Raw genomic sequence first — 23,409 nt, 5'->3', positions numbered from 1 at the left:
ATGTGGATAATGAACCATTGTCATGTGTCTGGTCCATACTTAAATGTTTAAAATAGGCAACTGATTTCAAAGGCTTAGCAAAACAGCACAACAAACAAAAAAACAAAATAGATCATGAGGGAGACATAAAACATCTGCTGAAAAAGTCACCCTAGGTATTCACTTGCTTGGCACACTGGAGGATGATAGAGACTGGAGAAATATGCCCCAAACTCTATCAAAAAGGAGATATTTAATCTCCATGATCAGATAGGAGTTTACTTCCCAGACACACCAGTTCAGACTCCCACCCCTCACTTGGTCCTGCCCAGCTTGGGAGTCTTGCAAAGCACATTGCCTATGGTCTTTCTGCCACAGGTGTAGAATATAGAGTCACTCACAGTAATGAGTTAGAACCCCATGAAAATCCAAGCATAGGGAATCAAGTTTGCAGAGACCAAGGGTGCCACCAGAGCAGCTGAGTTCTGCATATGAAAATAACCCCTGGGTATCAAAAAGAAATAAATAAAAATAAAAAAAGAAACTGTGGCAGAACTCTTGGAAAGGGGTGTGCACAATGAGTCCAACCTCTGTATGCTAAAACACCTAAACTCAAAATGAACTTTGCTTGACCCACCTTTCTGGATTGACCATGTCTGAGTTCCGAAGATGGTATACACTAACAGAGAAAAAACTGGAGGAAGAAAAGTTTTAAAGAAAAAAAAAAAAAAAAAACACTGTGGGAGGTTTAACTGAAATCCTGTAAGACAGGATGCATCCCAGAATCCAAAATTGTAAGGAAACAGAGCCACTGAGAAGGGAAAGAATTTAAGCAAATCATATTAACTTGGGAAAAACTGTATAAAAAATCATCCAAACAGATAAAGATTCCTGGAGAAAGAAGTGGGGAAAGGGAGCTTTCTCCTGGACTTGAAACAATTGCATAAAAAGAACAATTTAAAAAATTGTTCCAAATATCTAGGGGAAGAATAAGATGAGGAAGACCTGAGAAAATGTGAACAGTTTAATACATACTACTCCAAAGGTCCAGAATAAGTTGGATCAATTGTCAGAAAAGACCCTTAACACAAAGCTAATCAACAACCCTGGAGAAGAGGGAGACATTGACCAGAGTTAACATCAAAATAGTCAGATTCCAAGACTTCAGCAAAAAATTATAAACCATTCTAAGAAACAAGAAGATATGACTCAGTCAAGGGAACAAACAAAAACTTTAGATGAGACAATGTATTTGGGAGAACTGATCAAACAAGTTCAAATAGATCTCCTGAATCAGTTCAAGGAGATGAAGGAAATATGGATATAGTGCTAAAGGATATTAGGAAGAGCATTAGGAAGAATTCAAAAGTTTAAAAAGGAACATAACAAATGGGGACAAAAGACACCATAATGTTGATTAAATATACACTAGAGGCATCCAACAGCAGATGTGAACAGGCAGAAGAATTAGTGAGCTAGAAGGCAAGAATATCATGATCATTCAGTTAGAGGAACAGACAGAAAAAAGAAAGAACTTGAGCAGTGTCTCAGAGATTTGAAGCACACAAATGTATGTGTTTTGATTGTCCCAGAAGGAGAAGAGAAGGGGAAAAGAGATAAAGACTATTTCAGGAAATGATGGCTGAAAATTACCTAATTTTTTTGAAAAACCTAACTATACTAGTCCAAGAAGTGTGATGTAATTGAAACAGAATAAATTCTAATAAACCTACTCTGAGACACATACTAATCAGAATGTCAGATGCCAAAGAGAGAGAGAGAGTTCTGAAAGCAGCAAGAAGGAAGCAATTCATCACATACATGGGACCCTCAATAAGACAGTGTGCCCAGTTCTCATTGTAAACCATGGAGGTGAGAAGGCAGTGGTATGATATATTTAGGATACTTCAAGAGAAAATTGCAAAGGATAAATTCTTTATGTGACAAACTTGTCCTTCAAAAATGAGAGTTTAAAATATTCCCAGATTAACAGAATGAGTAGGGCTGCCAACAAAAGTCCTGTCCTTCAAGAATTACTAAAGGGAGTTCCACAGAATGAAGGAAAAGAAAGGAGATAGTGGTGTGGAGTAGTGTGAATAAGTGAGCTCTTACCTCTTATTTAAAGGATAAATTCAAAACCCAATAGTAGTCTATCCTCAGTGTGCAACTCTACTGTTTAATTCCTATAAGAGAATACAATTGAACAAGAAAAAAGCAGATTTCTTGATAATGGACATGCAAAATACAAAGAGGTAGTGTGAGACACAAACAACATAAAGAGGGGAAAGAGATGGGTATGGGAGTAGAGAATGTGTATGCTATCAAAACTAAATTGGTATGTTTTTAAATTTGTAGCTTGTAGATGTAGGTTGTATAATATAAACCCCAGAGTAACTACACAGAAAGTATTTATACAATACACAGAACCAGAAATGAACAAGTGATCAGTCAGATACATCACAAAACATCAACTCCACAGAAAATGATGTTGCAATAAAGAATGGAGAGAAAACAAAAAATAGGAAATAGAAAGTCCAAAGGATAAAATGGCCAAAGTAAGTACTGCCTTTATAGTAATTACCCTGAATATTAATGGATTAATCTTGCCAAACAAAAGACACAGATTGCCAAAATGGATAAAAAAAAAAAAAAGACTGATCCAACTCTATGTTTACAACAGACTTCCTTAAACAGAAAGACACAACTCTGTTGAAAGTGACAGGATGGAGGAAGATATTCCATGCAAACAGTATCCAAGAAAGACCTGGGATAGCTATTCTAATAGACAAAATAGACTTTAAGTCAGAAATTGCTAGACAAAGGACACCATATGTTAACAAAATGGACAATCTGCCAAGAAGAAATAGCAGTCATATATATTTATGCACTTAACAACATTGCTGAAAAATTCATGAGGCAAATTTTTGCAAAATTGAAGGGAGGAATAGACACCTTTAAAATAATCATAGGGGACTTCCATACACTTCTCTCATCAATGGATAGGCCATCAAGGCAGATGAGCAATAACAAAACAGTGAACTTGACTATATGATAAATGAACTAGTCCTAACAGTCATATACAGAATATGGCACCCCTAAACAGCAGGATATACATTCTTCTCCATTGCACATGGATCATTCACCAGGTCAGACCACATATAGGGTCACAAAACAAATGTCAAGAAATTTAGAAAGATTCAAACTATACAAAGCATATTCTCTGATCATAAAGGGATGGAATCGGAAATCGGTAACAGGGAGGCACATGGAAAATCTACAAATATACAGAAGTTAAAGAACACACACTAAAAATCAGTGGGTCAAAGAGGAAATTATAAAAGAAATCAGTAAGTATCTTGAGTCGAATGAAAATGGTACCACAAGATATCAGCACTTATTGGATGCAACAAAGGCAGTGCAGAGAAAAATCTTAGAGGCCTGAACACTTACATTTAAAAATATGAAAAAGCTAAAATCAAAGATACAACTGCACACCTGGAGGAAGTAGAAAAAGAACAGTAAACCAAATACAAAAATAGCAGAAGGAAATAGAAAGGTTAGAGAAGATATAAATGAAATTGAGAATTATAAAACATGAGACAGTATTAACAAAGCCAAATGTTAGTTTTGAAAAGATCAGTAAAATTGAAAACACAAATCTAGACCAACAAAGGCAAAAAGAGAGAAGATGCAAATAAAAGTATAAATGACAGAGGGGGCATTACTATTGACCCCACAGGAATAAAAGGGACCATAAGAGGATACTATGAACAGCTGTAAGCCAATAAATTGAACAAACTAAATGAAATGAACAAATTCCAAAAAACATGCACTCTATAATGACTTGAAAAGAAATAGAAGACTTCTACAGAGCAATCACAACTTAAGAGATTGAATCAGTCATCAAAAACCTCCCAACAAACAGAAGCTCAGCACCAGGTGGCTTCACAGGGAATTTTACCAAACATTCCAAAAACAAAGTTCCAAAAAATTTCACAGAGGGAACACTACCTAACTCATTCTCATCACCCTCATACCAAAGCCAGATAAAGATAAACTACAAGAAAAGGAATTACAGACTAAATAAAGCAAGAATCCTCCAAACAATAATTGCAAATCAAATCCAACAGCTCATTGAAAGAATTATATAGCATGATCAAATGTGTTTTTATACCCTATGCTAGGGTTGTTCAACATAATAAATCAATTAATATGATATGCTACATTAAAAGCACAAATGGGGAATAATTTCATGAGCATCTCACTTGATGCATTTGACAAAATTCAACATCTTTTCTTGATAAAAAACAGCTAGGAATAGAAGGAAATTTTCTGAACATTATAAAAAGAATATAGGAAAAACTCACAGCTACCATCACACTCAACATAAAAGACTGAAAGATTTCCCTCTCAGTTGTTGAACAAGACAAGGAAGCTCACTGTCACACTATTACCAACATTTTACTGGAAGTTCTAACCAAAGCAATTAGGCAAGAAAAAGAAATAAAAAGCATCCTGATTGGAAAAGAAGTAAAACTTTCACTCTTTACAGATGACATGATATGATATATAGAAAGTCCTGAAAAATCTACCACAAGCCTACTAGAGCTTATAAATGAATTTAGCAAAGTTTTGGCCTTTAAGGTCAATGCAAAAATTAATGTTTCTAGAGTAGTAATGAGAAACCTGAGGAGGAAATCAAGACACAATTCCATTTACAATAGCAAATGAAAGAATTAAATAACTAGGAGTAAATTAAACCAAGGATATTAGGGACATATACGTAGAAAATGCACAATGTTGTTCAAAAAAATCAAGGGAGACCTAAGTAAATGGAAGGACATTGCATGTTCATGGATTGGAAATTTAAATATTGTTGAGATGTAAGTTCCACCAAAAATGATTTATTGATTCACCCCAATCCCAAATTCCAGCATCCTACTTTGCAGAAATGGAAAAGGCAGTTATCAAATTTATTTGGAAGCATAAGTCACATGGAATAGCCAAAACTGTCTTGAAAAGGATCAAATTTGGAGGACTCACACTTCCTGACTTTAAACTTTCTTAAAAATCTCAAGTGTTTAGAAGAGGGTGGTACTACACAAGGTTAGATATATGGACTAATGGAATTGAATTGAGAGTTCAGAAATAGATCCTCACATCTAGGGTCAATTGAGTTTTGTCAGTGCTGCCCAATCAACTCAATTTGGAAAGAACAGCCTCTTCAATAAAATAGTGTTGGGAGAACTGGATATCCATATGCAAAAGGATGAAGGCCTAACTCTATCTTACAAAGCATACAAAAATTAAGTCAAAATGGATGATAGGCATAAATATAAGAATGAGGTATGAAGAAACTTTAGGGAAGTTTCTTCAGGATGTTATATTTAGGCAATGGTTTCTTAGATTTTACACACAAAGCATAAGCAGCAGGAGAAAAATAGATAAATGGGAGCTTATCAAAATTAAAAACTTTGTGCATCAAAGAACTTTATCATGAAATTGAATACACATCTAGTCCATGGGAGAAAATATTTGGAAAATAATACCTGATAGAGTTTTAATATCCAGAATATATAAGGAAACCCAACAACAATGAAAGTCAAACAACTCAATTTAAAATTTTGCAAATATCTTGAATAGACATTTCTCCTAAGAGGATATACAAATGGGCAGAAAGTACATGAAAATTGCTGAACATCATTATCTATCAGGGAAATGCAAATCCAAAGTACAAAGGATCATTTCACACCCACTAGCATGGATGCTATTAAAATAAACAGGGAATTTCTAGATTTGGAGAGGATGTGGAGAAATAGAACCACTCATTCATTGTTGGTAGGAATGTAAAGTGGTGCAGCTGCTGTGGAAGATAGTTTGGCAACTCCACAGGAAGCTCAGTATAGAATTACCATTTCACGTGGCAGTCCTGCTACTAGTAGGTATATACCCAGAAGAATTGAAAGAAGAAACTCAGGTATTTGTACACCAATGTTCAGTGCAGCATTATTCAAATTGCCAAAAGATGGAAGCAACCCAACTGCCCATCCACTGAAAAATAGATAAAGAAAATACAGTGGAATAGGAATGAAGTTCTGGTTCATGTGATAACATGGTTTAATCTTGAAGACATGAGTGAAATAAGCCAGGCACAAAAGGGAAAATATTGTATGATCACAATGATATGAAATAATTAGAATAAACAAACTCATAGAGTTAGAATATCAAATATAATTACCAGCAGCGGTGGTTGGGGTCTGGAATGGGGAGTTATGCTTAATTGTACAGAATTTCTATTTAAGTTGATTGTATAGTTTGGAATAGATGGTGGCAATGGTGGCACCAACATTGTGAGCATAATTAAAAGCATTTATTTGAGTGTGGTTACAAGGGGAATTTTTAGGACATACATATATTACTAGATAAAATTGAAGAATAGAATATAGGTTTGTACAACACAGGAAATCCTATAGTAATGACTCTAGTTAATAGTTCATAATTAATTATAAAATGTTCTTTCATGAATTATAACAAATGTTAATATTTTAATGCCTTAAATATGGGAAACAATACATCCTAATGTAAGCTATGGACTACAGTTACTAGAACAATAGTCATATATTTCTTTGGTCTAACAAAGGTACCATAATAATGCAAACTGTCAGCAACAGATTTTTATAATGTAAATAATGGAAATATAGAGAACACTGTTTTTACACAAATTTTTGGTAAATGTACAACTTCTCTAATTAAAACAATTTTTTTTAAAATTCAGTTTTATTGCGATATATTCACATATCATACAGTCATCCATGGTGTACAATCAACTGTTCACAGTACCAACTTACTGTTATGCATTCATCACCCCAGTCTATTTTTGAACATTTTCCTTACACCAGAATCAGAAGAAAAAATAAAAATAAAAAAAGAACACCCAAATAACCCCCCCATCCCACCCTATTTTTCATTTGGATTTTGTCTCCATTTTTCTACTCATCCATCCATACACTGGATAAAGGGAGTGCGATCCACAGGGTTTTCACAATCACACTGTCACCCCTTTTAAAAAAGCTACATTGTTATACAATCATCTTCAAGAGTCAAGGCTACTGGGTTGCAGTTTAATAGTTTCAGGTATTCACTTCTAGCTATTCCAAAATATTAAAACCTAAAAAGTGTTATCTATATAGTGTGTAAGAATGTCCACCAGAGTGACCTCACGACTCCATTTGAAATCTCTCAGCCACTGAAGCTTTATTTTGTTTCATTTTGCATCCCTCTTTTGGTCAAGATGTTCCCAATCCCACGATGCTGGGTTCAGATTCATCCCCAGCAGTCATATCCTGCAGTGCCAGGGAGATTTACATCCCTGGGAGTCAGGTCTCATGTCACCCCCATCCCACCCTATTTTTCAATTAATTTTTGCCCCCATTTTTCTACTCATCTGTCCATACACTGGATAAAGAGAGTGTGAGCCTAAGGTTTTCACAGACAGTCACACCATGTACGCTACATAGTTATACAAACATCTTCAAGAATCTAGGCTTTTTGGGTTGCAGTTCAACACGTTCAGGTATTTCCTTCTAGCTATTTCAGTACCCTAAAAACTACAAAGGGTTACATATATAGCACATAAAAATGCCTTCCAGAAAGACTTTTTGACTCCTTTGAAATTTCTCAGTCATTGGAACTTTATTTTGTTTCATTTCTCTTCCCCCTTTTGTTCAAGAAGGCTTTCTCAATCCTATGATGCCTGGTCCAGGCTCATCCCCAGGAGTCACATCCCACATTGCCAGGAAGATTTATACCCCTGGGAGTCTTGTCCCACATAGGGAGGAGGGCCGCCAGTTTCCCTGCTGAGTGGGCTTAGAGAGAGAGGCCACATCTGAATATCTGTCTTTTTGTGTCTGGTTTATTTCACTTAACACTTTATCTTCCAGGTTCATACATGTTGTCACACGTACCAGCACTTCACTTCTTTCTATGGCTGAATAATATTCCATTGCATGGATACACCATGTTCTCTTTGTTCATACACCTGTTGATGGACACTTGCAGTGCTTCAAACTTTTGGCTGTTGTGAATAATGCTGTGATGAACAGTATTGTACAAATATCTGTTTGAGTCCCTGCTTTCAATATTTTTGGTTATACCTAGGAATGGGATTATTGAGGCATACGATAGTTTTAAATGTATATTTTTGAGTCATGGCCAAACTGTTTTCCACAGTGGTTTCTCCATTTTACATTCCCACCAACAATGTGTATGGGTTTCTTTTTCTATGCGTCCTTGCCAACACTTCTTATTTTCAGTTTTTAATAACAAACATCCTATTCTGTGTAAAGTGGCATCCCATTGTCATTTTAATTTGCATTTCTCTAGTGGCTACTGATGTTGAGCATCTTTTCATATACATAGAATATCAGCTTTGGAGAAATGTCTATTGAAATCCTTGGCCCATTTAAAAAATTTACTTGTTTAACTTTTTGTTGTTGAGTTGTAGGGTTGTTTGTATATTCTGGATATTAAAACCTCATCAGATACATAATTTCCAAATATTTTCTCCCATTCCATAGGTTAGCTTTTCACTTGCTTGCTAATATCCTTTAAATTCACAAAAGTTTAAATTTTGATGATGCCTCCCATTTATCTATTTTTTCTTTTATTGCTTATATATTTGGTCTAAAATCTGAAGATCTATTGTCTACTACAAAGTTCTGAAGATATTTCCCTGTATTTTCTGGTAAGTGTTTTACAGAATAAGCTCTTATATCTAGGTCTTTGGTCCATTTTGAATTGTTCTTTGTATGTCATGAGAAGTTAGTGTCCACATTCATTCTTTTGAATATGGATTTTCAGTATCCCCAGCATCATTCATTGGTTGAAGAGACTACTCTATCCCCCAGTGAATGGACTTGAAATTCTTGTCAAAAATCAGCTGGGCATATATTCATGTGGCTTCCCTGGACCCTCAATCCTGTTTCACTGGTCTATATGTCTATCCTCATGCCAGTCTCACACTGTTTTAATTCCTATAGCTTTTTGGTAAGTTTTAAATAAAGAAGTGGGAGTTGTCCAACTTTGTTCTTTTTTCTGAAAAGAGTATTGGCCATTAGGGTCCCTTGGGGTTCCTTATGAATTTGAGAATCAACTCTTCCACTTCTGAAAACAAAACAAAACAAAACAACAACAACAAAAAAAACCTGCTGCAATTTTGATAGGGATGGCATTGATTATAGATCATTCTAGGCAAAATTCACATATGAATCATATTAAGTTTTCTAATCTATGGAAACAGTATGTCTCCATTTATTTACATCTTCCATAATTTCTTTCAGCAATATTTTATAGTTTTCACTATACAATTCTTTCACAAACCTAATTAACTTATCCCCTTTTATTGTATTCTTTCAGATGATATTGTAAATGGAATTCTTTAAAATTCTTTTCCAGATTGTTCATGATTGGCATATAGGAATCTTACTGAATTCTGTGTGATTATCTTGCATCCTGCCACTTTGTTGTATTCATTTATTACTTCTCATAGCCTTGTGGATACCTTGGGATTTTAGGATCATGTCATCTGTGAACAGCTGTAATTTTACTTCTTTCTTTCCAATTGGGTACCTGTTATTTCTTTCTCTTGTCTGACTGCTGTGGCTAAAACTTCCAGTACAATGTTGAATAACAATGCAGACAGCAAGAATCCAAATCTTTTTCCTGATCATAGGGGAAATGTTTTCAGGCTTTCACCATCAAATATAATATTAGTTGAAGGTTTTCCACAAATTCCATTTATCATACTGAGAACGTTCCCTTCTATTCCTAGTTTTATGGTTGTTTTTTAATTAAAGGATGTCAGATTTTGTCAAATGCATTTTCTGCATCAATTTAGATGATCAGGTGACTTTTTTCCTTCATTCCAACAATATGGTGTGTTATAGTGATTGATTTTGTAATGTTGAACCATCTTTGTATTTGTGGAATAAATCCATCTTGGACATGATGTATAAACTTTTTAATACACTTTTGGATTCTGTTTGTCAGTATTTTATGGAGGATTTTTGCATCTATATTCATAAGGGATATTGGTCTGTGTTTTTCTTTTTAGTTCTTTCATCACCTGACTTTCATATCAGGGTAATGCTGGCCTCATGGAATGAATTAGGAAGTGATCATTCCTCTTCTATTTTTTGGAAGAATTTGAGAAGGATTAGTATTAAATATTTAAATGTTTTCTTGAATTCAGCAATGAAACCACCTGGTCCTGGAATTTTCTTTGTTGGGAGGTTTTGATTACTGATGCAACCTAGTTACTTGATATAGGTCTGTTGCAATTTTCCATTTCTTCCTGTTTCAGATTAGATAATTTGTATATTTCTACAAATTGATCATCTAAATTTCCTAATATTGAACATATAATTGTTCACAGTACTTTCTCATAATCCTTTTGTTTCTGTGAGGCTGGTAGTAATGTCCCCACTTTGATTCCCAATTTTAGTTATTTGTATTCTCTCTCCTTTCATTGTCAGTATGGCTGAAAGTGTGTTGATTTTATTGTTTTCAATGAACCAATTTCAGTTGCTTTATTCTCTATATTTTTTCCTCTTTTTTTATTTCTCTCTGCTCTAATCTTTTCTATTTCATTCCCTCTATTATCTTGGGTTTTACTTTGCTCTTTTTGTTCTAGCTTCCTTAGGTGTGAAGTTAGTTTATTGATTTGTGATCTTCTTTTTTTCATACAGGTATTTTCAGATATAAATTTTCTTCTAAGCATGGATATTGCTGCATCACATAAGTTTGGTACATGTGATGGTTAGGTTCATGTGTCAACTTGGCCAGGTGATGGTGTCCAGGTGTCTGCTTAAGCAAGCACTGGCCTACCTGTTACTGCAAGGACATTTGTGGCTTGTTAATAAACCAGAAAACTTGTTTATTGAATCACTGTTCAGTCAATAAACTGCAGCTGTGATTGATTACATCACTGAAGGGCATGTCTTCTGCACTGAGTGAATTCCATCAGCTGGATATAATCCAATCAGTTGAAGACTTTTAAGGGGAAAGAGATAGAGTACCTTCACTTTTTCTTTGGCTAGAGTGAAGTGTTTCCTGAGGAGTTCATCAAACACCTTCATCAGAGTTTCCAGTTCGCTGCCTTCCTTACAGAATTTGGACTCTTGCATCCCCATAGTTGCATTAGACACTTTTATAAAATCTTATATTTACAGATATCTCTTATTGATTCTGTTTCCGTAGAGAACCCTAACATAGTGTGATACTGGGAGTGATTCTTGAGAAATGGAATCTTGAAATGGGCATTTACAATTGGCTTTCTACTCTGATTAGATTCATTGACACTAATGACTCCATTTCCAATAATCAAGATGGCACTGACAGTCCATGGCATGAGTTCACAATGAAGATATGCAAAATATCACCATTTGATTAGCCCAATCATACTCTTATACAAAGCAAGGTCTGGGTGACAGTATTTCTGTCACCTTAACAGAGTTTTGCAGAGTTAAGAGGTATAATGATGTTGGTTGGTTGCTCTCAGATATGCTGGATAAAGTTATAAGAGAAAGGGATGAGCTAAAGGCTTCAAATTTGGAACATAAGTGCCATATGACAGATGTAAAAGTGTCTATGTGTGCAGGCTGGATTTATTGATATCGGCCCACTAAGTAGAGATTCAGCATTCAATGTGGTAGCTCAAGGGGCTAGAAAGGGCATTACTGGGTGGTTGACTGAAACAAGGATGAAAAGGTGACTGACATTATTTGAGTTCAAAATGCCAGAACTACACTGGTAAAACATTGAAGAGGGGATACAAAGGCTTAGAGAGACTGGAATGTTAGAGTGGATTTATCATGGAAGACCTACTCACACACCCCTGGAATGTCCAGGACACACACCTTTTACTAGGACTGTGAGGAATAAATTTGTGAGACTAGCTTCAGCATCCCTGAAGAGCTCTGCAGTTACCCTTTGATGTAGGTGAGATATTACTGTGGGAACTGCTGTCACTGAGCTGGAATCCTTAAACACAATGGGGATAATCAGAACCCAAGTCAGCAGAAGCCATGTGTCAGCGGTTAATTAGCCAAAGATAAGGTGGGCACAGCTACCATAATGGAAAACAGGCTCAAAGCAGCAGTCAAAATAATCTCACAGAGATTTATGGCATTGTTTAGTAGATCATGGAGTGCCTAGAAGTAAAATACATGGGCAGTCTACTAAATGCTTGTTTGATCTGTATAAGCAGAATTCTAGGTCAAGTGAACAAAAGTCTATCTTAAATTACAAAAAATAGAGAGTCATGGCCCCTTAATCAATTCCCAGACTTGTGACAGTTTACACTCCCAGAGCCCCTTGAATGATGGGAAGTCTGGGTACACTTGGGAAAGGACCCTGTTATACTGCCAAAAATTTATACTGTTAATCTTCCTCCCAGCCTTCCCCAGGGGTTCCTAGAGCCTTTTACCAGGGTAACTGTGCATTGGGGAAAAGGAAATTATCAGATGTTTTGGGGATTATTAAATATCGTTCAGAAGTGACATGAATTCTAGGAGACCCAGAACGTCACTCTGGTCCACCAATCATAGTTGCGGTTTATGGAGTTCAGGTGACTGATGGAGTTTTAGCTCAGGTCCATCTCCCAGTGGGTAACTGCACCCATTCTGTGGTTATTTCCCCAGTTCTGGAAAGCATAATTGGAAAAGACATACTCAGCAACTGGCAGAATCCTCACATTGGTTCCCTGACTCATGGAATGAGGGCCATTATGGTAGGAAAGGACAAGTGGAAGCCACTAGAACTGCCCCTGCCTAGCAAAATAGTAAACCAGAAGGAAAACTGTATTCCTGGAGGGATTGCAGAGATTAATGCCACTCTGAAGGACTTGAAGGATGCAGGGGTGGTGATTCCCACCACATCCCCATTCAACTCTCCTATTTGGCCTGTGGAAAAAACAGATGGGTCTTGGAGGATGATAGTGGATTATTGTAAGCTTAACCAGGTGGTGACTCCAATTGCAGCTACTGTTCCAGATGTATCATTGCTTGAGCAAATCAACACATCTCCTGGTACCTAGTATGCTGTTATTGATATAGCGAATGCTTTTTCTCAATAGCTGTAAGAACCACCAGAAAAAAAGTTTGCATTCAGCTGGCAAGGCACTGCAGCCCCTTTCTGGGATGTCCCTGAAGGACAGTGATGAGGGGAAATCCTCGCAGTGGGTGGAACTTTGAGCAATACACCTGTTCATTTTGCTTGGAAGGAAAACTGGCCAGAGGTGCATTTTTATACTGATTCATAGGCTATTGCTAATGGTTTGGCTGGGTGGTCAGAGACTTGGAAGGAACATGATTGGGAAATTGGTGACAAAGAATTCTGGGGAAGAGGTATGTGGATAGACCTTTCTGAGTGGGAAAAAACATGAAGATATTTATATCCCTGTGAATGCTCACCAAAGGGTGACTTCAGCAGATGAATATTTTAATAATCAAGTGGATAAGATGACCTGTTCTGAGGGTACCAGCCTCTTTCTCCAGCCACTCTTGTCATTGCCCAATGGGCTCATAAACAAAGTGGTCAAGGGGTAGGAATGGAGGTTATGCATGGGTTCAGCAACATGGACTTCCACTCACCAAGGCTGATCTGGCCATAGCCATTGCTGAGTGTCCAATCTGCCAGCAGCAGAGACCCACACTGAGTCCCTGATATGGCACCATTCCCCTAGGTGATCAGCCTGCCTGGTGGCAGGTTTATTACATTGGACAGCTTCTATCACAGAAGGGGCAGCAAATTGTTCTCACTGGAGTAGACACATACCCCGGATATGGGTTTGCCTTCCCTGCATGAAATGCGTCTGCCAAATCTACCATCTGTGGTCTTACATAGTGCCTTATCCACAGTCATGGTATTCCACAGAGCATTGCTTCTGACCAAGGAACACAATTCACAGCAAACGAAGTGAGGGAGTGGACACATCCTCATGGAATTCTCTGATCTCCCCAGGTTCCCCATCATCTAGAGGCAGCTGGTTTGATAGAATGGTGGAATGGCCTGTCAGTGACTCAATTACAGTGCCAACTAGTTGACAATACCTTTCAGGGCTGGGGCAGAGTTCTCCAGGAGGCTGTGTATGCTCTGAATCAGTGTGCACTCTATGGGGCTGTTTCTCCCATAGCCAGGATTCATGGGTCCAGGAATCAAGGGGTGGAAACAGGAGTGGTACCACTATCACTCCTAGTGATCCACTAGGAAAATTTTTGCTTCCTGTCCCTGCAACCTTAAGCTCTGATAGCCTACAAGTCTTAGTTCCAAAAGGAGAAATGCTTCCACTAGGAGACACAATAGTAATTCCACTGAACTGGAAGTAAAGACTGCCACTTGGCCACTTTGGTCTTGCCATGCCTCTGAATCAAACAAGGAAGAGGATTACTGTACTGGCTAGGGTGATTGATCCTGACTATCAAGGGGAAATAGCACTGCATCTGCACAATAGAGGTAAAGAAGAGTTTTTTTCTGGAACACAGGAGATCCATTAGGGTGTCTCTTAATACTACCATGCCCTGTGATTAAAGTCAATGGAAAACTGCAACAACCCAATCTAGGCAGGACTATCAATGGCTAAGAAACTTCAGGAATGAAGGTTTGGGTCATCCCACCAGGCAAAGAACCATGGTTAGCCAAAGTGCTTGCTGAAGGTAAAGGGGACATGGACTGGGTAGTGGAAGAAGGTAGTGATAAATATGAACCATGACCACCTGACCAGTTATGGAAACAGAGGACTATGATGGCATGAATAGTTAAAAAACAAAACTCCTTGTTTTGTTATGAGTTTGTTTGTATTTGTCCATAAAGCAAATATCTTTGTTTTCTTCTCTACTTTATCCCCTTATTATATGACATTAACTATATTGTTCATTTCACAGTATTTAAGTTAAAGGTAATCAAGTTTAAAAGTCAATGTCACCCAAGGACTTGCACCCTATTCTGGAGAGATTTAGGGCATTTCTGGTTGTATGCAGGACAGCTGAGTATTGTTAAGTGAAATATAGGTCTATTATTACTATCTACTTAGAGATAAAATATGGTTTCAGGTGATGTGTATAACTGCCAAGCTGCCAAGGGGTGAGCTGTGATGGTTATGTTCATGTGTCAACTTGGCCAGGTGATGGTGCCCAAGTGTCTGGTCTAGCAAGCACTGGCCTAACCATTACTGCAAGGACATTTGTGGCTGGTTAATAAAATCATCAGTCAATTCACTACAGCTGTAACTATTACATGAATGAAAGGCATATCTTCTGCAATGAGAGAATTCAATCAGCTTGATATAATCCAATCAGTTGAAGACTTTTTTTAATTTAAAGTTTTTTATTTATTGAGATTGCTCACATACTATACAATTATCCAAAGATCCAAAGTGCACAATCAGTTGCCCCTGGTGCCATCATCCAGCTGTGCATCCATCACCATAATTATTTTTTTTTCAATTTTTAGAACATTTTCATTACTCCAGAAAAGAAATACAGCCAAAAAAAGGAAACTCAAATCTTCCCATACCCCTAACTACCCCCCGTCCATTGTTGACTCATAGTATTGGTATAGTATATTTGTTACTGTTGATGAAAGAACATTAAACTACTACTAACTGTAATTAGTTTGCAATAGGAATAGTTTTCCCTATATGCCCCTCTATTATTTTTTTTATTTTTTTATTTTTTTTCACTTCTACCTCTTTATTTGAAGTTCATAATAAAGTCACAACTGTAAAACAAATGCATTTAAAAACACAGAAGATACATTGTAATGACAAAAATATGCAATGATCATGAATATCTACTGTACATTTTGCCAAAGTCAAAAGAAAGACAATACAAAAAAAACTCAATCTTCAAATATATCCTTAACAAAAACTCTCTCCTAAATAGTAAAATCCTCAGTTAAGAATATACATCTTTACATGTCTGGACACCAGTTGCAACAAAATGGTGGGAGCTGGGGGATAATAAGATGATACTCTCTCAAGGTTTTCTAGATAAAAATATGTGGGCACCAGGAATTCAGGATTAAACTTTTAAACACATTTAAAGCAAAATAAAATGAACATTTCTAACATGATAACTGGATGAAACTATGTTACATTTCCTTTTCTTGATAGAAATGAGATGGGATATTTCTTAACAGTAACACCTTAGTAATCACCTAAAAAAATGTGGGGATCCCCCTACCCCCCACCCCAGTCATTCATACAAAACAAGTATCTTCCATGAAATTATCTTTCACATTACTAAAATATGCTCATTTACTTGGGACAAGTAATGCTTGGAATACTTCTAATACTTGTTTTCAGATGTGTAGAATTATCAGAGCTGAGATTTTTGAAACCATCTATGTATTACCAGTATTTCAATCTTTGCAAAGATATAATAATCCTTTCAGTACTGATTGACTGAATTTCCTTAAGCAAATCTGATTTACTATTACAATAGTGATGCTGGTGTAGTAAGTGATACTCTCAAGTTTTTCTTTTAAAAAACATGCAATCCATGTAACATTAAGTGGTAAATATGTCACAATGTACACTTTCTTGACAAGGAATGACTTTTCAGAGCCTACCGGGAAAATAAACCAAATAAACTGAAAACAGCATTTATGACCTGTTTTATTACTGATAAGCTACAACTAAAATTCAAACAATGGATGGTTTATGCATGTGATATTAAGCAAAAAATCAAAACCATTTTAAGTTTACCTAAAGAAACTAAGGATAAGATGGGAAGAAGTTAAATGAGCACAACATAGGTCCCAAAGATTATACTATGATTCTCAACAGGATTTTCAACATGAAAGGCATCTACATACAATTTCTATGAATATTTCTTATATTAAAACGATGAATTCCAAAGCAAATGTCAGCTAGCTCAGCCCTACCTTGTCAAACATGAATATTCAGATGAAAGAAGCTCCATTTGCTAAAGTGCATCTGCTGAACAAATCTGCTCTGGCCCTGCTACTGAGAGCTGTCCAAGAGGGGATGGTCACTCATGCTTATTCATTCATGGTCTGGGCTATTAAAAAAGGAACACAGAATGATGGACTTTTAAAAAGTAAGTACTTTATACAGTGGACTATAGAAAAAATGATCCTAAATATATCATCTTTTAAAACTCCAGAGAGTAAGATAACCTCATTATTTATAAATACTGAAAATGTAAAGGATCCACAGAAATTAAGAGTTGTATAAAGTATAGACTTTAACATTCACTCGATGTGCTCTTAAGATCTCTATGAGAGAAGCACTTATTTTCCTCATATATTTTGGCAATGGATTCAAAAGCAAAGTAGCAGGGCTGTTGAATTTCTTGAAACTTTTTGTCTTCTTTAAAGCTAAATTATTCAATATCTTTATTGTTATTGCACTCATATATTGCCCAGAATACATATACAGCAACTCAGCGATGTGATTGCAACAAAAGTAAGGTAAATAGGTTTACAAAGCATTTGATATCCTTGTTAGATAAGAAAGTTTTCCTAGCAGAAATTTAAACAACTGTAATTCCAATCAGATTATATATGCTTAACCATTATTTAACCTTATATAAAATTAAATTTAACCCTCACCACTACAAATCTATTAGGAATCAGAAAAGGATTTACAGTACATAAAGTCTTGATCATTGCTGCCTTCCACTTTGAAATCACTCAGAGTCAAAACAGCATTTTTCCAAGATTTAAAGAAAAATAGATTTTATAAAAGGGATTCTTTTTAATCACTGAATACATTATTTTTTGTTACTAAGACAGAAACATGTTATACTTTTTCCACTACAATTCTCTCTGAAAGTAATAATTTTCTCTTTTCACTCCTAGCAAATGCTACATTTTCAAGACTGAGGGAATTATCAGGAGGCAATCTTTCTTCTCAATCTAAGTTATTTTTCTCTAAAATATGTCAAGTAAGCTTTTAAAGATTCAGGGAGAGGCACCTTCATGATTTTTTCCCTCAGTAAATTTTGAGGAGACTGCTCTGGCTTCATGGCTTCACTGTGATCTTTCTCTTCCTCTTCTTTGTTATCTTCTTCCATTTTTTCATCCTCCTCACTGTCTAGAGGCTGAGGAATAAGCTGATTACCCACAAACACATAAGTGTTAATTCTTTGTTTAACTCTCTTCCATTTCCTTTTTGGTGGCACTCTTTGAGGAATCCCCTTGGCCTGCATTTCATCATTTATGAAGTTTCTAAGTGTGCATCGAATGTAAATATGAGCCAAGTCCTGTAGATTCCTGACAGCACATAGGGGGAGTCCCACTGAATCTGGTCTGCCATTATCATTCTTGGTTGAACAAGCGGAGCAAATGAAACAGCAAGGATATTTTTACTTTCCCAAGTGTTTTGTCCAGTTCGCATAATTTGTGTTAACTGATCCTCTATAGGCATGACTAGAATGCCTCCAACTTTTAATAATATTTTCATGTAGTTTTCATGGTCTTTCTGGACTCTGGCTCCACAATAAATTCAATCATACTGATGGCTGTCAGATGCTATTTGGAGGCAATTACCAACCACAAATGCAGGTTCACAGAACTCAAATCTTAGCAGTGGTTTTCTTTATAGGTGCATGTTGGAATATCTTCATCTTGAGATGGACAGATGATTTTGTTCACAGCAGGGACCTTTGCCAACTTGCCCATATAATTCTTTTGATAAGCTGCTAGGAGATCAGGGTGACCTAGCCTTGCCCTGTAGCTTCCCTCTTAGATGGATAGTCTAGGTCTAGGAGCTGATTATCAAAGCTATCACTATTTTTGATGAAGCTCTCCAGTTTTCATTACTCCAGAAAAGAAATACAGCCAAAAAAAGGAAACTCAAACCTTCCCATACCCCTAACTACCCCCCATCCATTATTGACTCATAGTATTGGTATAGTGTATTTGTTACTGTTGATGAAAGAAAATTAAACTACTACTAACTGTAATTAGTTTGCAATAGGTATAGTTTTCCCTATATGCCCCTCTATTATTTTTTAAAGTTTCAGAATAGTATTTAATTTTTAGATATTTATTTATAGTCTTATTTGATATCACAAAATAGTGGCCATGTTTAAATTTTACAGATGAGGATATTGTTGCACTATTCTCACCATACATAGGTTGCAGAATAAACCTGAATACAGATCAACACTTCCCCTTCTTCCTCCTTTGTATATTTACAAACATGCCTACACATAACCCTTGCTATTCAAATTATTTTTACCTGAACCAAGGAACTAAATGCATTGAGATAATTATGTTTTGTTTATAGGAATTCTCACTGTAAACTATACAAGCTTAGGGATCAGAGAGTGAACAGATTTTTTTTTTTTTTTTTTTTGCCAAACCCTCTATCTGAACTCAGAAGCTAAAATGGTTCAGTATTTTCCATTAACTATGCATAAATAGCAAATCTTTGGTCCACAATTAATGTTCTTTTGTTTCAGTGTATGAAATAGAAGTTAATAATTGCCACTTAAATTTAGTGGTTCAATGACTACCATAACAGATGTCTCTCCATATATAAATAGACATTTCACCAACACTGCTCCCTATATGCCTTTGCTCTATATAACTCATGCCTATCTCCAGACAATGGCATCTAATCTACACCAGCCAAGAAAACATAGTTGAGAATACACATTTTTCAATGCTCTCAAAAAGTATGAGTATTCCTTCAGATTTTCAAAAGAAGTCTATATTTTCAGACTTAAATTTAATAGTTTTTAATTATTTTTAGTCTAATTCCTATTTTATCAATTAGGAAACTAAGAGTCATCTTATGAGTTAAGTGAGATGACCAAATTTACAATCAGCAAGTCAGAAAAGTGAGGCAAGTATCTTCATCTTCTTACTTCTAGTGTTTCAGAAAGAGTGCCGTACCATAAACCTGAGTTATCCATTTGAAATAGAGTGAAAGACATGGTAGCATGGAAAAGGACATGATACCTAGTATGTTTTCTCCCTCATAATGTCACCATTCTGCAATGTCCGTTTATTCCTCTCTGGAATATGGAATTAAAAATAATTTAATATAGGGTTGTGTCTTATGACTATGATGATAATAAAGCCAAACTTATATTCAGTAGTCACTATATGGCTTAAAAAATGCATCTTTATCTAATATTATGGAACCTTTCTCCATATCTCTCTCTTCTTTCTTTGTTTCTCTTTCAGTCGGGCTCCTTTTAGTATCTCAAGTAGGGTAAGTCTTTTATTAGCAAAATCTCTCAGCATTTGTTTGTCTGTGAAAAATTTAAGCTCTCCCTCAAATTTGAAGGAGAGTTTTGGTGAATAAAAAATTCTTGGCTGGCAATTTTTCTCTCTTAGAATTTTAAATATGTCTTGCCACTGCCTTCTCGCCTCCATGTTGGCCGCTGAGTAGTCACTACTTAGTCTTATATTGTTTCCTTTGTGGTGAATTTGCTTTTCTGTTGCTGCTTTCGGAACTTGCTCCTTCTCTTCAGTATTTGACAGTCTGATCAGAATATGTCTCAGAGTGGGTTTATTTGCATTTATTCTATTTGGAGTTCACTGGGCATTTATGCTTTGTGCATTTATGTTGTGTAGAAGGTTGGGGAAGTTTCCCCCGACAATTTCTTTGAATACTCTTTCTAGACCTTTACACTTCTCATCCCCTTCTGGGATACCAATGAGCCTTAAGGTTGGACATTTTATTTTATCTATCATATCCCTGAGATCCATTTCAATTTTTTTTTATTTTTTTCCCCATTCTTTTTGTTCTTTCATTTTCTGTTCTATGGGCTTCTAGGACACTGAGATGTTCTTCAGCTTCCTCTAGTTTGTATTGTGAATATCCTGAGTCTTTTTAATTTGGCCAACAGTTTCTTTTATTTCCATAAGATCTTCTATTTTTTTTATTTACTCTTGCAATGTCTTCTTTATGTTCTTCTAGGGTCTTCTTTATGTCACTTATATCCTGGGCTGTGGTCTTTTTGATGTCCTTTAAATCCTTTGCCATGTTTTCGTTCCTCGATTGTAGTTCTTTGATTAATTGTGCAAGGTACTGTGTCTCTTCTGATATCTTGATTTGTGTGTTTGGAGTTGGATTCTCCATATCATCTGGTTTTATCATATGCATTAAGATTTTCTGTTGTTTTTGGCCTCTTGGCATTTGCTTTGCTTGATACAGTTCTTTCAAGTTGTAAAAAAAAATACCTAATTTCAGAAACACAGTTTGGTGGTGTACACTTTCTCTAAGTAGCAAGCAGATGGCCTCTGTGAGTCACCTATACACCTCAAGTCAGTTCTCCACCTTGTCCCTGAGGTGTGTGGGGAAATGATTCTTGTGGGGTTCAGTTGGAGAACTCAGTTTGGGTGTGTTGCTGGAGCCATCTGCCCTGAATGTGGGGCGTGTGTACTGGTGACCAGGGAGGAAGGGCAGTTTTAATATTCAAATCACCCAGGTTCCCAGAGATTCAAGACCACTGCAAGAGTCTAAGCCTTCATTTCAGTTCAGCCCCAGACCCTCTCTCTCACTGTCCCACAGATCACCGGACTTGGTGTAGTGTCCCTGGGTTCTCTGAGTGGGTCCCCCCACCCAGCCATGATCCTCCAGGACCTCTGCTGAGGGAATGCCATGCTACATCACCAGTGCATGCCGTACCTCAAGGGAAGCCCTGAGCTGCCGGGCCATGCCAGAGCACTTTCAGCCTGATGCAAAGATGGTTGAATGGGGCATCTCCACACCCCTCTCCTCACACAGTTCCTCCTTCCCAGCTCTGGGACAACTGGCAGGACTCTGGGCTGTGGGCATGGCCCCAGGCAGGAGTTTATCCAGCCTTCCAGGGAACCAGCTGCTAGCCACAGGGTTTCTTTCTACTTCCAGCTCTCCCCTCTGTTCTCCCAGCCCCAAGGGTATCTGCAGTGGGCTATCTTCCAGGCCAGACACCAAGAGGCCATCCCAGCCCCCTCTTGCTGTGTTTTACTGCATGGTTCCCACTATCGCAGCTGCAGCCACTTCTGGGTTTCTCCCTTTTTTTTTTTTAAGGAGCCTGTCAGTCTCCAAATGCCAAACCCTGGCTTCCCCAGACTGCCACGCAGCTGTGGGTCTTCCAGCCAGCTTACTCACTTGTTTCAGAATGCAGACTCCCGGTTTCACCAAGTATATGGCCCTTTGGAACTAGCAGACCTCATCCAGCTGGCACATCACTGTAACTGGTATTGTGGGTCACTTTCTGGTTTCTATCTAGTGTTTTTCACAGAGGTGTTTATTTTGCCCTGGCTCACCTAACCGCCATCTTAATTTCTCCCAGAATTGTAAATCTTAATGACATTTAGCCTTCCTATCCATGAACACAGAATATTTTTCCATCTTTTTAGGTTTCCTTCTATTTCTTTTAGTAAAGTTGTGTAGTTTTCTATGTATAGGTCTTTTACATTCTTGGCTAAGTTTATTCCTAGGTACTTGTTCTTTTAGTTGATATTGATAATGGAATCATTTTCTTGGGTGTCTCTTCAGTTAGGTCACTTCTAGTGTATAGGAACATTACTAACTTATGTGTATTAATCTTACATCCTGCTACTTTGCTAAATTTGCTTATTAGTTCAACTAGCTGTGTCAATGGTTTTTCAGGGTTTTCCAGATATAAGATCATAACACCTATAAATAATGACAGTTTTACTTCTTCTTTTCCAATTTGGATGCCTTTTATTTCTTTTTCTGGCCAGATTGCTCTGGCTAGCACTTCTAGCACAATGTTGAATAACAGTGGTGACAGTGGGCATCCTTGTCTCATTCCTAATCTTAGAGGGAAGGCTTTCAGTCTCTCACCAATGAGTATTATGCTGGCTGTGGGTTTTTCATATTTTCCTTTATCATATTGCGGAAGTTTCCTTCAATTCCTATCTTTTGAAGTGTTTTTGTCAAAAAAGGATGCTGGATTTTGTTGAATGCATTTTCATCATCTATTGAGATGATCATTTGTTTTTTTCCATTTGATTTGTTAATGTGTTGTATCACATTGATTGATTTTCTTATGTGCAACCATCTTTACTTGCCTGGAATGAACCCCACTTGGTGATGGCATATGTTTTTTTTTTTTTTTTTTAATGTGTCTTTGGATTCAATTTGCAAGTATTTTATTGAGAATTTTTGCATCTGTATTCATTAGGGAGATTGGCCTGTAGTTTTCCTTTCTTGTATCATCTTTACCTGGTTTTGGTATTAGAGTGATGTTGGCTTCATAAAATGAGTTAGGTAGTGTTCCATTTTCTTCAATGTTTTGAAAGAGTTTGAGTAAGATTGATGTTAGTTCGTTTTGGAAAGTTTGGTACGATTCCCCTGTGAAGCCATCTGGCCCTGAGCATTTGTTTTTGGGAAGCTTTTTGATGACTGATTGGATCTCTTTGCTTGTGATTGGTTTGTTG

The 23,409-nt window shown here is 36.7% G+C and overlaps 1 protein-coding gene and 1 pseudogene across 2 annotated transcripts in view; one reads left to right on the top strand and one right to left on the bottom strand.

Annotated features, from left to right (window-relative positions):
- Positions 1–23,409, top strand: part of LOC119543321 (endogenous retrovirus group K member 13-1 Env polyprotein-like) — a 194,291-nt gene that overhangs the window by 36,095 nt on the left and 134,787 nt on the right. The window lies entirely within an intron of this gene.
- On the bottom strand, positions 17,922–18,815 carry LOC119542514 (annotated as a pseudogene).

The sequence above is a fragment of the Choloepus didactylus genome, chromosome 8 (genome assembly GCF_015220235.1).
Source record: "Choloepus didactylus isolate mChoDid1 chromosome 8, mChoDid1.pri, whole genome shotgun sequence".
Classification (NCBI taxonomy): Eukaryota; Metazoa; Chordata; class Mammalia; order Pilosa; family Megalonychidae; genus Choloepus; species Choloepus didactylus.
The sequence above is the reverse complement of the archived record's forward strand: the minus strand, read 5'-3'. Positions and strand labels throughout refer to the sequence as shown.